The 24,238-nt window shown below is 39.7% G+C and overlaps 1 protein-coding gene across 1 annotated transcript in view; it reads left to right on the forward strand.

Annotated features, from left to right (window-relative positions):
- The first annotated feature begins 241 nt into the window (after positions 1-241).
- The window catches only part of LOC136866111 (uncharacterized), a 207,026-nt gene continuing 183,029 nt past the window's right edge, over positions 242-24,238 (forward strand). Inside the window, exon 1 of the mRNA XM_067142790.2 lies at positions 242-415. The gene's annotated coding sequence lies outside the window, so the exon portion shown is untranslated. The remainder of the gene's footprint in view (positions 416-24,238) is intronic.

The following is a 24,238-nucleotide window of genomic DNA, read 5'->3' on the forward strand; positions in this document are numbered from 1 at the left end:
TATTATTATTATTATTATTATTATTATTATTATTATTATTATTATCTATATATATATATATATATATATATATATATTATGCTGAGGAAGAGCTCAGTTCTTTCTTGCTTCGTGTGACCCTGAGCGAACGGAAGCTTGTGGTCGACCTTGAAGAACTTGGTTTATGTTATTGTGCAGCTCACTCCAACTACAAGCGCAAATTTCCTCATAGTGGGACCGAGGCGCGGCAATGATGGACGTACTTGAGATAAAATGGTATCTTCACATATTGCTACTGATAGCTCATAAGTTATGGCCTGTGCCAGTCTTGGTGCAATCGTCTGCGGAGAAGTTCGTGATTTTGAGATAAAGCTACAGAATTAACGCTTGAGGGAAGTTCACATGTTCGTGGTTCCTGAGAATTTGTTTCTTCATGGTGAGTGCAGAATATTTGAGAATGTATTTTTAGTGTATCTTTCTAAGGATTTAACGTTGTTTTTCACTTAGACCTAGCTAGCGAAGTGTAGAACTGAAACGCACACCAATACTTGGTTTATACATGCCCTAAGATACGTAACTGAACGAAAATTAGCAAGGTGGAAAGATATATTCCACTCGTCAGCTAATGAAATTCGTAGATAGTCTTCTTTTCTTTTATCTGGCACTTATTTCCAATGTGTTTTATTTTTGCACAGTTTCCTAATCTCTCCACTGTTTCTCACTCTTCAAAATCCTCTAGGCCCCTACACATTCATTGGACGATAAACGTTTCTAAGAATTGTCCTCTCCTATCTCCTTAATAGTTCCTCATTTGTGTGTGACATTGTCCAGATCTCTGAATCATACAACACTACAGGCCTCTCCGCAGTACAGTGCACTGTTAACTTTGGGCCGATTGCAGAAACGGTGTTTAGACGACGTCTACGGTTAAACAATGCCTAAGTATGGCTGCCGCATTGCAGAGACGTTACTTATCACTTGAACACTGTCTAAAACCGATGTTCAACCGCCCATGTTTAAACACTGCCGAGAACACTGCTTAACCTCAAATGAGAGGAGCGAATCACAATCAGAGGTTATGTACTATGAAACATGTAATTTGTATTAGTGTTCGCTACTGCATGCATGATTCGAAGCAGTGTACCGATTCATTCAAGTGTCCGAGTGAATCGATTCACAGGAACGGCGAGCTCACGGCACACGATTCAGCCAAGACCAACTACAATATCTCAGACCTTAACCGAACTATCGAAACTGTCCATAATGGCGGCAGCTGGAGTGCTAGCATGCGTTTGTTTTGATTTGTGTAAGCCGTGTTGTTACCAAATATTTACGGAAATTTGAAAATATTTAATCGTACATTATATTTATTTATAGTCTTAAGAAGGTTACAGATCATCTTTCAGTGCCGTAAGAAGCTATTTGTTCTCAAAGAGCTTATTTATTCCAACAATATTGGTGGTGATAAGGTTAATGTTGATTCTCGTGTTCTTCTCTGAAAGTTTTTTTCTTCACTTTTTGTTACCTATGCAATATGTTCATAGTTTAATGTGCTGTGTGCCTGGATGAGTAATAACTTCACTGTTCCCGTTTCCAAAAGACCTAGTATTAAGACAAAATTGGGTTAAGAGCATTCGTAAGGAAAACTTCGAACCGAATCATAGGACTAATAATGTTGTGTGGATTAATCATTTTATCATTTTTGAAATCAAATGTATTGTCAGGGAAGACATTATATAGGTACCCATAGAAGGTGGTGATCTAATTCGAGTGCCGCGCTAACTTCCGAAGTTTAAACTAATGCCTATCCTAGCATTTGCCTTATCAGCCACCTTACTACAAAGAACATTAAATCAGTCCCAGAAAGCATGACTAAAATTTATGATTTAGAGACTAAATTATTCTTAAACGGTGGTGCAAGAATGATGTAATTTTCAACGTTTTACAATGAACAAGCGTAAACTAAACCTAACCCCATTTCCCGTGGAGTGAACATGAGGATTATGTTTTTTATATATAAAATACAATTATACCATCAATTCTGTGAGTTTTAAGCTGACGAGTGCTTTAGATGGTCAAGTGTATCATACAAATATCGCCTGTACCTACTCAACAATACAGGTGGATTTTGGAGGGTTGAAATTTTGTTGGAGAAATTTGTTTGTGTGTTTTACATAATGGGTTGTGGTTAATGGTGGTGTTACATAGAATTTCATGTAAGGTTAATAATGTTCTTTGTTGACATCTATATATCGTATTTGCTGACCGGAGAGTCATATGTGAAATAATTTTATACTCTGTGTCTGTTTCAACCTGACGTTGACACAATAATTCTCCCTTCGTTATTTTCCCCTCTGAAATTTCATTTAGACTTACAATATGCTATAAAGCTAGTCTTTAATTATTCATATTTTTAGTTAGTGAGTTGCATTTCATGACGTTCGACTTGTGATATTTTCTTTAGGTGACTCGAAATAAACATGCATAACCTTTCCCTCAACCTCTCATACCGCACACCGATGTCCGCCTGTTTATTCTGGATTACGGTCTGATGTAATTGTAGTTGGTCTTGATTCAGCTTACTCCCAGCGGACAGTGCTGAGTGGCGCACTCACGGCTCACTAGCGGGGTACTGCGGGGTTCTGGACGTTGGCGGAGAGCCGAGCTTCCGCTGCAGCGAGACATACAGTGAGCCATGCTACACTGAAAGAATCGTATGCTATAATGCACTCTCGAGCTCAGCTCATTTGAAAATAATACCCACTTCCATTCACTATCCTCTTCTTACAGGGAGGTTTAAATAATAGATGGATTTATTTACAGTGTTAAAAAGGTAGTCAAAACATAATTCTAAAGTAGCTAGTAAGTAGGTACTATTTATTAGTATAATGAATCTTAGTATTATAACTTAATTGACATTTGACAATTAATTAAGCTCGACTCTAGCCTGCCCTATGACTGTGAGTCATGCTCATGACCACTCAAAAGTACCTGTTTTATATTGAGAAGAACGGCTCAATATTTTCTCAGTTCGTATGTCACATAGTTGCACAAGACTTCAATCATATGTGGACAGTAAGTGAGCTGACTGACGCAATAAATCACCAGTATGTTGAATCAGAAAACCAGTGGGCTACTGTACATCTTGGGTAGCCTATACAAAATATGACGATTTAAACAAATCCTCTGCTGATAGAAAAATACATATTTTCAAAAATGACTGAGCGAGTTGGACGTGCGGTTAGTATCACGTAGCTATGCGCTTGCATTCGGGGGATGGTGGGTTCGAATTCCACCGTCGGCAGCTGTTAAGATGATTTTGCCTAGTTCCCCCATTTTCACACCAGGAAATGCTGGGACTGTCCCTTATAATTAAGGCCATGGCTGCTAACTTCCTTATCCCAGACCTTTCTCAACCTGCGTCGCCGGAAACCTTCGATGTATTAGAGTGACTAGCAGTTTTTTCTAAGAAAAGAGTTCATAGTATGAAGACCAGATGGCAGAAGCGAGCACTGAATGCTGTTGTTGCTGTTTTACCAGTACATATTACACAGATGCAGTAGGACCGGTGACTTTAATGTGCCGTTAATCGGATCACTTTTTTTTTGCTAGGGGCTTTACGTCGCACCGACACAGATAGGTCTTATGGCGACGATGGGATAGGAAAGGCCTAGGAGTTGGAAGGAAGCGGCCGTGGCCTTAATTAAGGTACAGCCCCAGCATTTGCCTGGTATGAAAATGGGAAACCACGGAAAACCATTTTCAGGGCTGCCGATAGTGGGATTCGAACCTACTATCTCCCGGATGCAAGCTCACAGCCGCACGCCTCTACGCGCACGGCCATCTCGCCCGGTAATCGGATCACTGTATCGATTCAGTAATGTGAACGGAATCAAATGAATCGATTCAGTAAAATGAATCGAATGTCCCATCACTAATTTGTATTATCATGTTGAGACGATTCCGGGAAGAAACCTTAGTCCGACGGCCTCTCTGTGGGTCGTCCGCTGCGAAATCGCAGCAATTCATTTGACATGTACGGGGAGCTAGAGCTTAAAATAAGATTTCGCTTTTCAAAACCAGATTTGTTTCTTGAGACTGACAAAGGGACAGTCCGGTAAATGTCAACTTGAATACAATTCTTGACAACCGACGTATTTTATTATACATGGGGTAATTTCCATGCAATTATAGGTCACTTCGACTACATACATGGCAGAATTCTTGTCCCAATCGTCAGAGGGCTGTCACATACATCAATCGGGAGGTATTCACTTATATTTACTGCCAAGTAACACACATAGTAATTAAAATTAAAAATTAGGTTGTATATTCAACCCTCTACCCTTCCAGCCTTTGAAATGTGGCACCAGCATACAAAATCCCAGGGCCGCTGAATGGGTACTACCCACAGAGGTATCTTCGAAACAATGTAACTAACCTTAAATTATTGAGCAGGAAGGATAAGAGAGAAGATTAAATAAAAATATCTGAATGAGAACCTTTTGATAAAAAACACAAATTTATTAAAATAAGAGAATAAACTTTGGCAAAGTAAAAATCCCTACACAAAATAAAGAAATTTGGACTGTACATGGCTACGTTACTCATAACCTCCGGTCAACTCTAACCATATTATAGTTTAATTCGTATGTAAAATTTGTTTAATTCGCTCAATTGTTCACTTCAAGTCACTCACTAATATCTTTATTTATTCAAATTTTTGTCAGGCTAAGTTATCAAAACAATTTTACTTCCATCGTCAATTATTACCATGAAAAATCAACAATCTTGTTCATGAATTCAAAATTCATCCAAATACATCTCACTTAATTTGAGTTCTTATTACATCTGATTATCATTTGCCGACATTAATTTAATCAAGTAGTTCATTTTACTAATACATTGCGGTTTTTATTATATTTGATTAACACCATATTTCAAAAAAAAATATATTTGACCATCATTACATCAATCACTTTCATCAGAGTGATCTTTGACATCAAAATAAATTCGAAATACATTCATCTATACATAAACTCATTACTTCGTATCCACTCTCCCTTCTATCCATGAATTATTGAGAAAATATGACGGTTTTTTTTTAATATAAACATTTGAGCTGGATACTGAATCACTAAATCATTATACTTGAAGTTATTTTTGAATATAAACATTTGAACTAGATACTGAATCACTAAATTATTAAAGGATAAATCTGTTGACTTAGGGTGACAAAAATTTTAATAAATAAAGATATTAGTGAGTGACTTGAAGTGAACAATTGAGCGAATTAAACAAATTTGACATACGAATTAAACTATAATATGGTTAGAGTTGACCGGAGGTTATGAGTAACGTAGCCATGTACAGTCCAAATTTCTTTGTGTAGGGATTTTTACTTTGCCAAAGTTTATTATTTTATTTTAATAAATTTGTGTTTATACCAAAAGGTTCTCACTCAGATCTTTTTATTTAATTTATCTTCTCTGTTATCCTTCCTGCTCAATAATTTAAGGTTAGTTATATTGTTTCGAAGATATCTCTGTGGGTAATACCCTTTCAGCGACCCTGGGATTTTTATGCCGGGGCCACATTTCAAAGGCTGGAAGGGTAGAGGGTTGAGTTGTCGCCCGTGACGTGGGACACGATTGTGTGTTTACCCATTATGTGGAACCAAGTTGATCATGGTGATGATAGAAATTTGGAAAAAATTTAAAAAACTCTAAATTTCGGGCTTCACGATTTCTGTTAGATATTTTTTAAGTGACATGTAAATCTAAATTTTATTTTGCGAAAATGAATGAGAACAGATCATGAGTACCATTGTTGTGGACATAGGCTCATGACAGTCACTTAATAGATATGTCCAAAGAATAGAGGGATTCTGTTAAATCCAAACGAGGTTAAAAGTGTCTGGTTTATTCTTCAAATAAACTTGGCCAGGGGCAATAGTTAAAAAATATTCGTAGATTTTCGTGGAATGGTGAGATGACGTTGGTCTCATTTTGTGAAAAATGGCAGTAACAAATTATATGGTGTCAGTTTACGACGGCATAGGCCATTGTTTCGGTCGTATTCGCCGTAATGCTGAGCAGTGGCGGCTCGTGAAAAAATCGTCCTACGTGCTACAAAAAACAAGCTAAATACGCTGTTTTAAATCTGCATATTGCCATGATGAACAACGCATACTTCAAACTTTTTAATAATAATAATAATAATAATAATAATAATAATAATAATAATACAACTTTTCTCACAATTTATAACTCAGAACAAACAAAAACAACATTAATTTGGAAGCAGATGAATACTTCGACAACTGTCTACGAGATGAATAATTCATTCGAGAAATATTGTTTTTACTAACCTAGTGGCGCAACTTACATCAGTGCAAATAGAATCGTGGGAATATAGATCCTCACTAAGAACACTAATTTAATTTCACTTTATATATATTGCAGTGGTCCGCCTCTGTGGTGTAGTGGTTAGCGTGATTAGCTGCCACCCCCGGAGGCCCGGGTTCGATTCCCGGCTCTGCCACGAAATTTGAAAAGTGGTACGAGGGCTGGAACGGGGTCCACTCAGCCTCGGGAGGTCAACTGAGTAGAGGTGGGTTCGATTCCCACCTCAGCCATCCTGGAAGTGGTTTTCCGTGGTTTCCCACTTCTCCTCCAGGCGAATGTCGGGATGGTACCTAACTTAAGGCCACGGCCGCTTCCTTCCCGCTTCCTTCCCTCTTCCTTGCCTATCCCTTCCAATCTTCCCCTCCCTCCACAAGGCCCCTGTTCAGCATAGCAGGTGAGGCCGCCTGGGCAAGGTACTGGTCATACTCCCCAGTTGTATCCCCCGACCAAGAGTCTGAATCTCCAGGACACTGCCCTTGAGGCAGTAGAGGTGGGATCCCTCGCTCAGTCCGAGGGAAAAACCGAACCTGGAGGGTAAACAGATGATGATGATGATATACTGCAGTGGATAAATAATGATAAATTTCCGTATAAACTTTAGCACTAATACAATGACAGAAAAAACACGCACCAGTAATGTAACCGAGAGATTTAAAACCGCACAAAGCAACTGAAAGAGCTGCCAACTGATTCATTGAGACCTCCCCTATTACCAGAATAAATGTCCGGCTCCATGGCTAAATGGTTAGCGCGCTGGCCTTTGGTCACAGGGATCCCGGCTTCGATTCCCGGCAGGGTCTGGAATTTTAACAATCATCGGGTGTATGTGTTGTCTTCATTATCATTTCATCCTCATCACGACTCGCAGGTCGCGTACGGGAGTCAAATCAAAATACCTGCATCTGGCGAGTCGAACATGTCCTCGGATACTTCCGGCACTAAAAGCCATACGCTATTTCATTTCACCAGAGTAAATTACATTGTAATGCGGGATAACATTTAGGGTCAGTCAAAGATTCTTTGACTCACCTACGAATTCCTTATTTCAGACACAAAAGGAAGATGGATATTTTAATAAGCATGTGTGAGAGAGATTGCCTCCACTTATGCTTTACTTTCGACCCCAGACGATGCTACTCTCTAGTGGCAGACTCGCTTACCACGTTCAACATCAAGGTAGCAGGAGACATCGAGTACTTCTACCCCCTTTCGGGAGAGGAAGTAACTATAGACGGGATCAGTGAAAGTTGATCCCGGTTTATGGTATACTCCGCCGGCTAGGGGGAGTGTTGCAAGCTTGGCTGCGCCTGCGTATTGCTTCCTTCAGGCTACAGGCAAGGGCTCACTTCACATGAGCACGAGCTTTGTTCCCCGGGAGAACGGCGCTAGGTGTTCGACAGATCTCGTCCTGATTTTCACAAAACACAAATTCATATCGTACTCAAAACAACGAAAAGGCACCAGGATAATTGTACTGTACATAAATAATATTCCAAGCTACGTGCTGGAGCCCGGTAGCACGTACTGACCGGCCGCCACTGATGCTGAGGGCATGTGTTTGTATGCTGGCATGTACTGTATGTGAAGTACTTAGTAATTCGAGAGCCCAATGATAGTATCGCGATATTCTGTGGTTCAATTTTAAATTTATTTTGGGGCAATGTTCGTTGTTTTTCGTTAATTACTTTCGGTGGTTTTTCTTCTAGAACTTCGGCAAAATGTAAGATGAAGTAGGGACAGCTGCTAAATGGCAGTGTCCTATGCCTGAGTTTGGATTGATACTGTTTATTCAACGTAAAGTAAAGAAGCTGGGATTAAATTATATGATATTATTTTGTGGAAACATGATATAAAATCATTCTTTTATATGTGTACAGTATTAGGCCGGATGGGAAGCCCGTTTCCTCAGAAGTAAATTATGGTTGACGTAGAGGTGATGAAGGATCTGATGACCGAACTTATGACGGAGATGATGGAGGATATTAATGAACAATTTAGGGAAGCAAAGGAAGGTGCAAATGAACAATTCCGAGGTGTTAATGAAAAATTTAAAGAAATTAAGGACGGTGTTAATGAACAACTTAAAGAAGCTAGGGACCAGATGGTCAACGTTAAGGATCAGTTATCGACAGAAATAACTATAGTTAAAGAGGGCTGTGATAGAAATGCTCAAAGATTAGAGAAACAGATAGAAGAGGTCCGAATAGAAGCCATAACTCGCAGTAACATGTTGGGAGAAAAAATAGATCAATTCGCTTTAATAGTAGCGCAAGTAGATGCTAGGTTGTCGGAAAAACTGAGTCAAGTTGAAACAAAAGTGGAGGGTCAACAGAAAGCTGTGGATTCGGTCAAGGATAAGATGGTTGATATTGAGGAAGCAATCATATTGACAGATGCCAAAGTCACCAAGCTACAAAAGGAAACGCAGGAATCTTTCGTTAAGACTGCTGAGGAATTTAGTGACCGATTATTGCAATTGAGAGACAATGTTCATGGGGAAGTCAAAAAGGTGGAAGTCCAAATGAAAAAAGAGATTGCCGAAAATAGGTAGGAGCTTTTAGAAGAAATGAATGGAATTCAACCAGATCTTCGAGCTGAAGGATGTGAAGTAACTAAGCAGATTACTGAATGGGCACATAAATGTCATAAGACAGAAGAAAAGGTGGAAATTCATGAGGAATTAATGAAAGAAATGAAAGAAGAGATTGGACAAATCAAGGGATTGAAGGAAGATGTTGAAATCTTGAAGTTACAGGAGACCAAGGGTAAACTGCTCATGAGATCAATGATAAATAAACAGAATGTCATGGAACATGCAGGGAGTCATTCTAGTAGTGTAGGATTGGGAAATGGAGTAGACCAAACTCGTTTACCTTAGACTACCAATTAACCATTTGAAGAACGAACTTCAACACCACAGATTATGGGACCAATCCCGTATTTCTAATCGATGAGATTATCAGAGGGAAAGCCAAAAAAATTCACTGGTGGACCTGAGATAACGCCAGAAAGTTTCCTTAAAGAGATAAAGTATATTCAGGACAATAGAATTCATCCAGATAGACAGTTGAGAATAGTAGAACGTTTTCTTGATGGACAACCATTGATCTGGTTCAAAGCATTCGAGTAATTTTTTGATGATTACGAAGGATTCAGGCGTGCATTTCTGCAAAAATATTGGGATCAGGAAGTTCAACAAGGACTTATACTTGAGCTGTATTCACGAAGATACCAAAGCACAGTACCTACGAGATACGCTGACTTTTTCAGTGGGCAACTTTTAAAGCTTTCGAGAATTAGACTGTCCGCCTCCAGAGTGAAATATTATGAATCAGGAGGTACTTATCGAGTTCGGCGGCGTTCCTTAGTCAGCCGTACAGCATATTTGGCCTTCAAATAGGCCCATTTAAATGATTCACTCCATCATAATGCTAGCGTTAACGTGTGCATAAATGCCTTCCACGACATTCATTTTCTCCACTCTTGTTTGGTATAACATTGCACACGACATCACTCGCATTTTTACACTAAAAATACACACAGAATTATATACATTAATTACACTCTTGTCACAATTTAGTAAATACTCCGTCTCAGCAAATTTCGCAATTTCTTTTACACGTAGCACTGCAATGCGTCCCGCGACTTTACATCATTCCGGTCTTTACTGTCCAACGAAAAGGTTGATAACATGCGACTTTATATCTCCAAATTCTTGGTTATTTACACTCCCAATTATCTAAATAAAATAAATCCATCGGATTCAGCTATGCGTTCTCAATATAGTATGTATTAGGCTGAGAAATGCTCAAAATTCCGTTCCACGGCGAACACCATACACCTCCGTCCGAATCGTCCCGAACCAAAAAGCAGAGTGTCTCCCGGACAGCGCGTCGCTTCCTCCTGTGCGCTTGCCTCGCGGCATGGAGCTCAGGGAATCCCCTGATCAGTTGTGTAATATCCTGCCTTTAATAGCTGCGTTTACAAGTTGCAATACATTATTAGGATATATCGTCTTAATTTTCAGACTATGTAAGAGCCTGAATCTTCTTCTATGTCATCTCTCAGCGGATTTCTGCCGATATTGGAGGGCTTTCATGTTGCGTCCATATTTTGTTTTCCCACACAGCCTCGAGCGTGCTGTGCTTTGATTCGCTATTCAGAAGTCCTACCATCTTAAATTCTGAGTAGCTCTGTCGCACTCTTTTCTCTCTCTAGCGTGGAATATTTCATTGCTTCCCTCTTATGCAATCAAATGTCCCTGACACGTGCACTATCTGGCTACAAGCTTAAACAAGCGGAATCACAACACATATCCGGCCTCTCATGTAACTTCACTCCATTATTCCCCTAACTTCCTATCATTTTTAATATTATATGCCAATGATATGAGCCATTTGGGTTCAATATGGTTTATACATTCAGTATATATAATCGTCGCGCTACAGTAATTCAGATAAGTTTTCGGCAACTCTGAGATAGGAAAAGGCAAGTGGTGGTGGTTATTGTTTAAAGAGGAGGACTGGGTAAGAAGAGCCTTGGCCATAATAACAGCCCTAGTATTTGCCTTGTGTAAAAGTAGGGAAATTACGGAAAACAATCTTCAGGGCTGCCGATGACGCGTTTCAAACCTACAATCTCCAGAATGAAAGCTACATTTATATGGCCCCTACAACACATTTGGTTACACATTACTATTGTTTCATCTTCCCTTCGTCGAAGCTATTTACGAGTAGATTACACTCACCGTAACAACGCTATAATCAAAGCTACACTTCCCGGTACGGTGGCTTGTCGCTTGAGTGTCGATAATATTACGAGATATAATTTCCGCCGAAAGTGATATTGTTATCTGTGGGCAAGCCATGCTCATGCTAAGCCATATTTGAGTAATGTGTAGGAAGACAAACAGCTGACTGCCTTTCGGCGCGCACACCGACGAATTTCATTGGTTGAGACAAGCGAAGAGTTGCATGAAAGATACTTCTATCTCCATTTTCAAACCAATATTGAAACTTTAAACGATGTCTAGTTAAAGACCGGATGAACATTGTTTATGCAATGGAAGATTGTGCTCGATTTAGACGTTGTTTAGGTAGACGTTGCCTAAGGCTTAAAACTAGTCATCGTTTCTGCAATCGGCCTTTTAAGTGTCTACTGAGACTTCTTACCTCGAATGCATTGTCCATATCAAAGTACCTCCTGTTAATAGCAGCTATTGTTTTATATATATTGTGAATGTGTACTTTTTTCTCATTATGTATTAATCACCCGTCAGTTTTGGTCCTAATATTGTGTTTAACATATCCCTCACTGTTTTCGATGTATGCTTTCCTATTTAATGGCCGTGCGGTTAGGGGTGCATAGCTGTGAGCTTGCTTTCGGAAGATAGTGAGTTCGAACCCCACAGTCGGCAGCCCTGAAGATGGTTTTCCCTGGTTTTCCATTTTCACGCCAGGCAAATGATGGCGCTGTATCTTAGTTAAGGCCACGGCCACTTCCCTTTCCTATCCCATCGTCACCATAATACGTGTCGCTGCGACGTAAAACAACTTGTAAAAATATAGCTGATAATAGTTTATTTTCCATCTCATTAAGTCATTCTGATTTTAATGGCCGTTATAATGTCTTAGCTTTGGGTGCTTGGAAATGCATCTTTTGTTGTAGAATTTCGGGAGATAGTGGGTTCGAACCCCATTGTCGGCAGTCCTGAAGATGATTTTCCGTGGTTTCCCGTTTTATCTCACCAGGAAAATGCTAGGACTGTATCTTAATTAAGTTACGGCCACTTCCTTCCCATTCCTATCCCTTTTCTATCTCATCGTCACCATAAGACGTATCTGAGTCGGTGCGACGTAAATCCAATTGAAAAATAATTGGGCGACTCGATATGCTGCTTCCATTTTCTGCATCTAATTTCACTGGCTTTCATTTCGATTCCATTTTTCGGAATTGTTTCACAGAGTATTTCAATTGTAGGACTCGTTTGATTAAGTCGTTTTTTGGTGCTTGTTTGTTGAAAATAATTTTTTTTCTTCATCGAACGATAGCTGGAAACCGACTTTCTCCGCAGTTTCATTTACGAGTTCAGATTGCTTTGGGCAGCTGGTATGTTCGGAGTCGAGACTGCCAGGTCGTCTGAAAATGCTAGCCAATCACAGTCTAATTTTTCTCTAGCAAATATGATTGGTTGATTAACTTTTAAGATAAATTTCTGTTTTCGCCATTCTTGTATTACTTCTTTGGTGGCGTAAGTCTGTCCCCTTGTATTAGTCTGGTCATGACAGTTCCTCCATTAAGTTAATTTTAGACTTTACGCCATTTAGTGCCTGTTTTATGACTATAAGTGTATTGAGGATTAAACATTATAAATTCAGTATTATTATTATTATTATTATTATTATTATTATTATTATTATTATTATTCAGTACTATTTATTATATCATATATAATTCCGGTAGTACTGTCTCTATCGATGATGAAGAACAAATCTAATCTAATGTAAACATTGATGCCTTCACCACCCGTACTTGCATACCTGGTATGGGCTTTTGGGCTTATGCCGTGTCAAGAAAACAAGGTGAAACTCTTTATGTTTCGCAGAGAATTTTACCCCGGGTCTTCAGAAGGAAATCTTGACTGTTCAGGAGGAAGACTTCTCCAATAATGAGGGTTTCAATTTAGGAATGCTTTACCGCTGGAGCACTAGTGGTACTCTCATTCGTCACCAGGTGGCTCGCCGTATGCTGGCACAGCGCTCCAAGCGGGAGCTGGCGACAGCATTAAGCTCCAATTAAGATGTTCTATTGACGACAGAAAAGTTGTATGGCGCAGCCACGCGGTAGAATGTTGAAGCTGCAACATAGTGACTGGTGAGCTTTATTTACATGGCGAAGCATTGACGTCGTGATGGAAACAGAAAGAAAATTGTCAAATTTGAGGAGGTACTGCTCTGTATACGGTTGCAAATCGTATAAAACGGATGCGAAATCTCTTCACTACTTTCCTGTACAAAAAGTTCAGAGAGAAAGATGGGCTTCCGCGCTGTCAATTGGAAAACGCGTTACGCGATACATAACAGTGTGCAGTCTGCATTCTCGTGAAGACGACTTCTTTACACAGCGTAGGTACCGGTACTGTTTATTGTACTCATTGATAGTTATTGTCTCTAATTTGTATTCACAACGATTTAGCTACATCAAAAATACTGTTAACTTGTAGCCTAATACTTCTGTGCCGCACATAGAATGTAATCCGCTCTTTGTAAACTTCTTCATATGTGTAACAGCAGACAGTAAATTAACTATCTACATGTGAGTAATATCTTTAACTGGTAGCAATTAAGCACTGCATTTAAATTGCCTATAAAATACTTCTTTCAATGAAAGAAAATATGTAGTATTTTGCCATCATAAATTAGCTTTTTTCGCTATTTGTTTTACGTCACACCGACACAGATAGGTCTTATGGCGGCGATGGGACAGGAAAGGTCTAGAAACGGGAAGGAAGCGGCCGTGGCCTTAATTAAGGTACAGCCCCAGCATTTGGGAAACCACGGAAACCCATCTTCAGGGCTGCCGCCAGTGGGGTTCGAACCCACTATCTCCCGGATGCGAGCTCACTGCTGCACGCTCCTAACCGCACGGCCAACTCGCCCGGTCATCATAAATAAGAAGCCATAACCTAATTATTTGGTAGAATTCGACAAACCAAGTATTCTTCAACCACAAACAGCTGTGACTGTAGAGGTTATACTACTCTTGAATTATAATTTTCAAACTTTGCTCAGCATATTCTGTAGGTAGTTATACATTTTATACTTACTATTTTCGGTTCTAAGTTCTAACTTTTGTGCTGATGGTAAAAATGGAAGAATGTTAAGATTAGGATGTGAAATGAAATGTCGTATGGCTTTTAGTGCCGGGATATCCCAGGACGGGTTCGGCTCGCCAGGTGCAGGTCTTTCTATTTGACGCCTGTAGGCGACCTGCGCGTCGTGATGAGGATGAAATGATGATGAAGACAACACATACACCCAGCCCCCGTGCCATTGGAATTAACCAATGAAGGTTAAAATCCCCGACCCGGCCGGGAATCGAACCCGGGACCCTCTGAACCGAAGGCCAGTAAGCTGACCGTTCAGCCAACGAGTCGGACGATTAGGATGTGGGCTGTTCCAACAAAAGCCTGTATAAAGCCTAGGATTTATTTGCTTTACAACATTTACTTAGTAGAATTATTATTTTATTTCTTCCCCAAGATTACAGTTTACAAGACAGGTAACTCCCCCGTCACCTGGCTAAAGCTTTGGCATGGACCAAATCAACAAGAAATTACTCCATGACTTCTAATAGTGGAAAATTACAGTAGCTTAACTGTTAAGGTGCGTTAGCGTGTCAACGGTAACATTTCTCTAACAAACCCGCTTTACATGTACAGTTGCACTTCACATTTTCACTCCCTTTGTTCAAGACAACATTAACTTGGTGGGGTTTTGAATCGATGTGGGATGATTGTAAACACAGCGCTAAAACACCAGTTTCATCTTCTGTTTCAAACTTTTTACCTACACATATCAAGTAATTACGCTTGAATATTTCTTCCCCTTCCACTAATGGACGCGTGAAATCTCCGACAACTCTCAACAGTTGCGCATACAACACCAAAGACATTTTGAACATTTAATAAATCCTACAGACGCACACCCGATCACTGTCGTGTTTATTTCCCGTCACTATCTCGCCGCCATATTGGAAACAGCTGAACGTAGGCTCCTCCCCCGTTTCGGACGTCAATAACATCGTGTGTGCGTGAGAAGTATCAGAGAGGACATCAGACGAATCAGGGACGAATTTGGTGCAGGAAATAGAAACCTATAAAAGTAAGAAATATTTACATTATTTATGGATAGAACATAGGGAGGTGGCTCATGCGGCAGCGCGTCGGCCTCTCACCGCTGGGTTACATGGTTCAAATCCCGGTCACTCCATGAGAGATTTGTGCTGGACAAAGCAGAAGCAGGACAGGTTTTTCTCCGGGTACTCCAGTTTTCCCTGTCAAAATTCATTCCAGCAACACTCTCCAATATCATTTAATCTGTTATATCATTTAATCTGTCATTCATTAATAATTGCCCCAGAGGAGTGCAACAGGCTTCGGCAGCCGGCACAATTCCTACCCTCGCCGCTAGATGGGGCTTCATTCATTCCATTCCTCACCCGGTCGAATTACTGGAAACAGGCTGTGAATTTTCAGAACATAGGGCCTTATTACACAGGGAAACCTTTTGTTCAACTAGCCGACGAAAATATTTAGAATAATCCGTTTAAATGAAAACTATTGCATGAGGCAACTGCAGTTTCATGGCGGGCAAGTTGTTGTGGACATTTTCGAATCTGGGAAACTGCACGATTTATTTTCGTTGCTTGCACTTGAGTTGCACCATTGTTCTAAATATAACCTACTAACAATACCCGACGTGGCTTCGCCCACGATTGTTTTAATTGAAGCATTCTTTGGAGTCGCTTGACTAACTCCTGCTTAACGCCGAGATAATTAGAACACATTTCACGCGTTTCTTTTCCATCTTCACCGACAAAATAAATTTGTAAAAAGTGAGCTTTCTCTTCTGAATCTAGCAGCAAGATTCTGTGTAAAAGACAAACTTGACCTTACATATTGAAAGTTGACATACAACCGTCTTCTACAATCTGATCACCACTAATTGGAAACAGCCGTTATGTTGTCGAATGCGATCGATGTAGTGCCCACCTTATCACATCATGTTGGTCCTATTGCCCTTTTAAAAACATCTCGACTAAGCCGCCATTTAAAAATAATCGCACTCACAGTATAGTCCTAGCTAAAATTATCTTAGCAAGAATGGCGTTGATATATCATTTCGTTATAAAGTATTTGCTATGCGACTTTGTGATATAAATATTTGTACAACCCTTTGCACCCCTCCTAAGCCGAATTACAAACCATACATAAATTATATTATAGGTATCTATATGAAGAATGTTGTAGAGCAAAAACGAAGTTGTATTTTATTTCGTGGCCGAAGAAATCCTAAAATAAATAATTTTGGAAAATATGCTTGTTTAACCCTTTGAAAGTCGAATTTCAAAATAGGCATAAATTATCCTTTAGTTATTTATATGAAGAATGTTTTAGTGCAAAAGAATTTTTTTTTCTTTCGTGGCCGAGAAAATCTAAAAGGAGGTAAATTTCGAATATATTTTTGTTCAACACTTCACATCCCTTGTAAAACGAATTTCAAAAATGCTTAAATTGTATTTTAGGAATATATATTAAGAATGTTTTAGTGCAAAAACAAAGTTGTCGTTTATTTCATGTTCAAACTAATTAAAAAGTTAAATTTTGAATATGCCCCCAATGTAACCCTTTAAAATAAAAGTTTTGAAAAACCCTTTCTTAGCACTCCCTTGCACACCTACATGCACATATCCTAAAAATTGCATGTCTCTAGCTATAAATGGTCTCTGCTGGGCGTTTATGAGTCAGTCAGTCAGTCAGTCAGTCAGAACATTGGTTTAGCCTATATATACACTGCCTGAAAAAAAAAAGTTAAGCACCCAGAAATAGTGGTTCAATATTATCCCATTTCGGTATACTCGTACATGCATACCAATGATGTGTGAGTGAATGATTAGATTTACAAGGATCTGTAATGTGTAGAACGCCCACAAGAGTGCATTCGTGATGACTCCGCCCTGTTGCTGATAAGTTGTTACCAGTCAACAGCTGTGAGTCAGACAACAGTCAGAGAGGACTACGTACAGTACGAAGCACCCGCGATGCCTCGCAGACACGTTAGACAGCCTATCCACCAGCTGACAGCATTTGACAGAGGCCGCATTGTGGAACTTCACGAGGCTGGTTGGTCATATCGTGCAATTGCCAGGCATGTGGGCCATTTATTCACAGTGGCCCGATGTTGGACTCAATGGGTACATGAGGACACCCAGTCACGTCGTGCAGGTTTGGGTCGATCAACAAACACCACTCCGAGGAAGGACCGTCGTATGGTGCGCCAAGCATTGCGTGATCCTATAACTTCGGCACTCGCCATCCGCGAACATGTACTGGAGACTCTACAATATCCTGTGAGTTCCCGCACAGTGTCTCGACGTCTTGCATTTGTCATATTGGGGCCCTATCGCCCCATGCGTCTGTTGCCATTGACAACAGAACACCAACGCCTGCGTTTGGAGTGGTGCCTTGTCCGGGCGGCATGGACAGAGGACGTCAAACGTCGCATTGTGTTCAGTAATGAGTCCCGCTTCTCCATAAACTCCGATGACTATCGTGTGCGGTTTGGTGGCGTCGGGGGCAGAGGGCAGATCCTGGCCATATTCTGGAAAGACACACAGGCGTAATCCCTGGCATCATGGTGTAGGGAGCCGTAGGATATGCGTTCAGGTCACCTCCAATAGTGCTTCGGCAGACTTTGACGACACAGCGATACGTCACAGATATTCTGCGTCCGCAGTCCTACCCTTTATGGCACAGCACCCTGGCAAGGTGTTACAACAAGATAATGCACGTCCACACACAGCACGTGTGTCTATGGACTGCCTAGAGCATGTTGAGGTCCTCCCGTGGCCAACAAGATCCCCGGATCTCTCCATCATTGAACACGTGTGAGATGACATGAGGCGAAGGGGACTACGCCCCAGTACCAACCGCGGGATCTGGAGGGACAGCTGCAATAACTGTAGACGAAATTGCCTCAGGGGAGGATCCAAAGGCTGTTTGATACCATTCCGAACCACATAAGGACATGCATTGCGACCAGGGGGTGAAGGTGGAGCGACACCCTACTGACCTGGCACCAAAATTCCACCTGTAACTGCCAACGGCTTTGACTCTTTCATTCCATATTGTAATCAGTTCAACAAAGGCACACGGTCTTTGAGCATATGTAGTTTCATTCACTTACAATCACTCCTTCTGGGTGCTTAACGTTATTTGTCAGGCTGTTTATATACACATATTATTGTTCAACCGTTTGACCCCTTGTAAGTCTAATGTTGAAAGATTATATTATAGGCATTTATTGAAAAATATTTTAGTGCAAAAGTCGAAGTTGTATTGTATTTCGCGGCCAAGAAAATTGAAAAGAGGTAAATCTCGAATGCTTGTTCAATCCTCTGTACCCCCTTTTAAGACAAATGTCAAAGAAATGCAGATAATTTATTTTAGGTATTTACATCAAGAATGTTTTAGTGTAAAGTCAAAGTTGCATTTTATTTTGCGGCCGATTAAATCGAAGAAAGGGTACAATTCGAATGTACATTGCTTCAACCCCTCGCACCCCTTGTTAGTCGAAATACAAGAAATGCAGAAATTATATTTTATTAATTTTTATTAATTTATATGAAGAATGTTTTAGTGAAAAAACTAAATTGTATTTTATTTCGTGGCCGAAAAAATTAAAAAAGCAGTAAATTTCGAATAAACCCCACTTCAACCCTTTAAAATCAAAATGAAAATGTATATGCTATAAATGTTATCTACGTAACTAATAGCTCTAAACTTTAACAAAGTTATATTGTCTAGGTCACCTTAGGCACAATTCCGTCACTAACTAGTATGTATCAATTCTTACCTCTATCAATTTATTTCTCCACATTGCCTTAACAATATTGAATAATTTAGCAATTTTTCCCGGGTGCATCCACTCTCTATTCAATAACTTTACAACGGGATACAATTGAGTTTCGTTATCAATTTTCCTCCTATCCTCATCATCCATAAATTTCTCCCTTATATCACTTGTCTCTAAGCAATCTTTTATAAGATGTGTTCATCTCATTTCTTTAGAACATAATAAACATGTGTTATCGTCCTTATTCTGTCTGTATGCTTTACTGTTGTGTATTCCCATTAACCACAATATTATGACCCTCATTTCCCTCTTTGTTATATTATCTACATTTATCCTCATCCTCCCAATTACATAACAAAATTCCGCTAGTGACTTTTTTTTTTACACTATGAAGCAATTTGTTGCTTTTCAATGTCCTTAACTCTTAGGACTATCATTTTACATTTGCTTTGTTGCTCTAAGCAATCCCTTTCCCAGTAGTACCCCCATTCCTACCGTTTCCAAAGTATTCATTACCCCGTCCACCCTGTAGCCTTGGTTTTGGTATTTCATTTGGTCTTGGTAGGCTATCTGTAACACTGCTCCCAACTTCAGTCTTAATCAAAACTTAGTTATATTTTTTAAAATAACGCCTGTAGACTTATATCATTGCACATCATTCTTACACCACAATTGGCTGTACAATTGGGTAGTCCCATTATTAATTTGACAACCTTACTTGTGATTACCTCAAGGGTAGAAACTTTTCTTGAACTCCCCAGATCTCTGCTCCGTACAATACCTTTTATTTAACTACTGCATTAAATACATTTCTATGCACCATGTAATCAGTGCTTGGCATCTTTTTGTCTAACGTGTTAATAGCTGACAGTGAACCCATACCCTTCAGTTTTTCTCTTGTTATTTGTTCTGACCATTTCCCATTTCCACTTATTATCATACCCAGGTACTGTATTTTCTTAATAACTTCTAATTTTGCCTCAACCATCTACCATTTTTCATTCTTTGATAATTTATAACCTTTTTAACACACCATTACCTTCGTTTTCCGTCTATTAATTTTTAAATTCCAATCTTTGCAATAATTTTTTACTTTATTTATACTACTCTGCATACTTGCAGGAGTCAGTGTGAGTAGGAGGATGTCATCTGAAAAAAGAGACCCGGAATATCCTGATTCTCAAGTCTTGGGTAAACCCCCGCCTTTCGATTGAAATATACCATTTATGAAGAGTAAAAACAGTACAGAGGACAACTTATATCCCTGTTTCAATCCTACTTTGGAGAGTATCTCCCCAATCACTTTACCTCCCTAACTTTAATTGAACACTTACTTCTGAGCATATGCTTTTACCGCTCTGATTATCTTGTGTGACATCCATATTCTTCCCATCTCTGCCACAATAGCCCATCTACTCACAGAATCAAGTGCTTTTTCCAAATCAATAATAGCGATGTACAATTTTCGTCCTTTCGTTTTTACACATTTATCCATTATTGTTCTCGCCACAAATATATTGTCAGATGTTCTCATCCCTTCTCTGAAGCACGACTGGAGTCTCTCCAATATCGAGCCCCCCACCGCCCATTTCATAATCACTTTTGCCAGCACCCCTGTGTATATCTATCTTAAAGTATCTAGCAATGTTATCTCTATAACTATTTGGGCTTGATTTCTCTCTTTTCTTCTTATAAATTGGGCAGATCACTCCCTCTTGCCAAGATTTCGGAAATTCCCCCCTTCAAATATTTTATTAAATAATTAAACAATGCTTTCTATCATATGTCTGTTCTTCGCCACTTGTTTCTAAAATTCGTTTGATACCCCCAAAATAGCTCCAGCGTTCCCTTTCTTAGCTTTCTCTAAGACCTCTCTCACTTCTTCTACCGATATTTCCTTATCTAACGACGGCACAGTATATTCCAATACTCCTGATAGTACACTCCCTTCCATTTTCGATCTCCATTTGTCTTCACCTCCTAATGATTTCATATCGTACTCCACCCAGTTAGCATGACTTATTTCAGTTTGCCGAGCATCTTTCTGCTTACCACATATACACCTAATTGTACTCTACACTTCCCTACTTTCATTATGTTTAGAATTTCTATTCAGCTTGGCAACCCTTTGCGGCTGCCATTCAAATTTTGCTGTATACAACAATTCTCTATATTCTGTCCTCTTAGTGCAGAATTCCATTCTCTGATTGTCTCCCCCCTGTTTCTTGTACGCCTTCAGTACGTTCATTACTTCGAAATTTTATGTCTACAGTCATGGTTGTACGACCCCTTCTCCATTTTCCTCTTCACCTCCTTTACCCGCATCTTCTCTCCCACCACCTTAATGGTGTGTTCTATTAATTTTACTGCCCTGCCGTCTGATTATTCTCAATCATTATGTCTAATCCAATTTTCACTATGTTACATGTTTCTCCTTCATAATAATTCATAAACTCTTTCCGTAGCTCCTCCTTCCACCTGTATTTTTCAATTGGTCTTTCTTTACAATTTCTCATGCATTTCGTTAAAGCATAACTCTCCATACATTATATTGTGATAATAATTCGTAAATGATGTAATCCTCCCCAGTCTTGGACCTTTATACTCTTAATCATAGGTAACGTATTCTGTGGACATACTACCATATCAATCACATTGCCCCCTGTCTCTGTTATGTATGCCAGGTTCCCCATTTCATCACCACACCACCACCCATTTAAAATATATAGTTCTTCAGTACCACACATCACTAATCATTTTTCACCATTTTTATTAAATCCTTACCTCTGACCCGCAACCCCGGCATTGAAGTTTCCCATCAATACAATGCCTACGTCCTCAAAAAAGATTTTGTACCCTATTAATTTCTTGTGGTAACTCATCAAAAATGTCTTTTTTCGCAAGTGGAGAGGCCTCAGGCGGGTTATAAATGAAACCAATACACAAATCTCGCTCACTCTCTTCATAAAATTTTGTTTTTAACCAAATAATTTCCTCTATTCCCGGTTAATGTCTTTTATTTTTTCGCTTACCTCCTCCCTCACCAAAGTCAGTATACCACTAGAATATCTACCGCTTTGAACCCTCTTCTGTTTTTCCTTCGAATACTTTAAATTCTTCAACTTCTATTATACTTCTCGGAGTCATCCAACTTTCAACACAAGCAAGTACCTGTAAGTCTACTATCAATTCTCTAAAAGATTAATTTCCTAATTCAATCATAAAACCTTCGATGTTCACACATCCTTTTCTTCAGTCCTAGATATTGTTTTCTCCCCTGCATTTCACTCTGAGTACCAGTCTCACTCCTCGTAACCCTGGTTACTCCTAGTTCACTAGAACTCTCCTCTAGTGCACTCACCTTTTCTCTGTCACAAACCTCCTAATTTGAATTACCTTACTTTGTCCAGAAGTCCTTCAGGCTTACCCATCTACGTGTGGTCGATGCGTCCTTATTTCCAGTCACTGTCCTCTCCTCCCGCTGAAGATCGACACGGCTGTTCTCCCTGCTGGTGTCCACCGAGTCAGCAGTTTGATTCTATTCCTCGTTCGACGTACGCCCCGCTGCTATATTCGCTGAGCTAAGCCGTCCGCCACGTTCGCATTCTTCCTCGGCCATCGTCCTCTCTGTGTTGCCGCCCATCTTCTTTAGCTGTTCCACTGACCATGCACGACTCCACTTTCCATCACCCACCACTAATTGATTTCCTCTTGTGGAGGCAATGAGACCAGAACGCCTAACTTGATTCATGTGGAACCAGAGCAGTTTTTGGTTCCTAAATACTTCTTTCTCCATTTCCTGTTTTATCCATATTCTCCCACATTTGAAGTGCCACTTCTTCGCCTTTATGGTTTAAACAAGCCTCACTAACACTGAACGCTTACCAATTCTCTTTCCCAGTCGCTGAACATCGTCTATATCAGTTTTCCTGCTGTTTATCTTCAGACTTCCATTTATTAGATCTAATTTTTGATCCTCCGAGAACCCTTATATAAAGTTTTCCTTACGAGTTTCCTGCTGGAGCTTTTCGTCTTGCCATCTCCTTAATTTTATCTCTTCTTCCATTCTCTTCACTTTATCCTTCCAACTTGCTATTTCCTTATTGTTCTGGACCACCAGTTCTGTTACTTTTTTTAGCTCCTCTTTTATACAGTCTTTATTACTCTCAGTTCACTGGCTTGTTCCGTAGGAGCTCTCTTGTTTTTTCTGCTTGGCCCTTGACAATTTTTCTTTTCTTCTCCAACTCTTTCCATCCCGTTGCACCAGACGGACCAGATCCAGGGTTCATCTCCACCAGCAACACTGCCATCACTGAAGCTGCCATCAGAATCGAAACAAGTCTCATTTGCTGTCCGGCACTGTATTCCATATTACGCCTCGTTGGCCTGCCTCTACCGTGCCAACGACCTATCGTTTCAAGATACTGTTCAGTAGAAATCTCCGTGTCAGCACTCCCTCAATGCACAATCTTCCTCTTCGCCTGCAGGATTACAAATGCCCGACAAAATTTTATAAAACCCATTCTTGACATATTTTTACACACTAATACGAATATATTCTTAAGATTTCCTATCTGTAGGTATAATGATCTCTACTGGCCGTGTATGAATGAGTGGTTTTCATATCGTATATGGATAGATTACACTATGCAACGAGTTTAAATGTGTCCGTAGTCAATATGGCTCAAGTCTCATCCAAAAAAAAAAACCCTCAAGCGATTGCGAATATAACTTCCTCATTTTAGTGTTGTGCCAGTTAAATATTATTGTACGTTGGCCAGTAGTTAAGCTAATGGTAATTCGTAAACAATTTCTTCTCGTCCGCACTTAGATCATTCATCGAGGGCATTTTCTCGAACCGAAGCTCAACTTGTAGGATTCCAGTAAAACATAGCAGATATCGTGGATTCAAGAGATCAAATGGACCGTATCGCGATTCACCTATCTATGGGTGGATTTATATTTCTAGAAAATATAACTCGGAGAATTAGACGAATTGAAGCTGATCCCGTAATCATTAAGAGGGGAATTACTCAAGGCAGAATTATTGTCTTTTTGTGTTTTCTTATAAATGATATGAGTAAAGAACTGAAATCAAAGATAAGGGTTTTTTCTGTGTAGAGTAATAAATAAGTTACAGGATTGTAACCAACTGCAGAAAGACCTCGATAATGTTGTGAGATGGACAGAGGTCAATGGTATGATGATAAAATAGGT

The sequence above is a fragment of the Anabrus simplex genome, chromosome 3, assembly GCF_040414725.1.
Source record: "Anabrus simplex isolate iqAnaSimp1 chromosome 3, ASM4041472v1, whole genome shotgun sequence".
NCBI classification, from domain to species: Eukaryota; Metazoa; Arthropoda; class Insecta; order Orthoptera; family Tettigoniidae; genus Anabrus; species Anabrus simplex.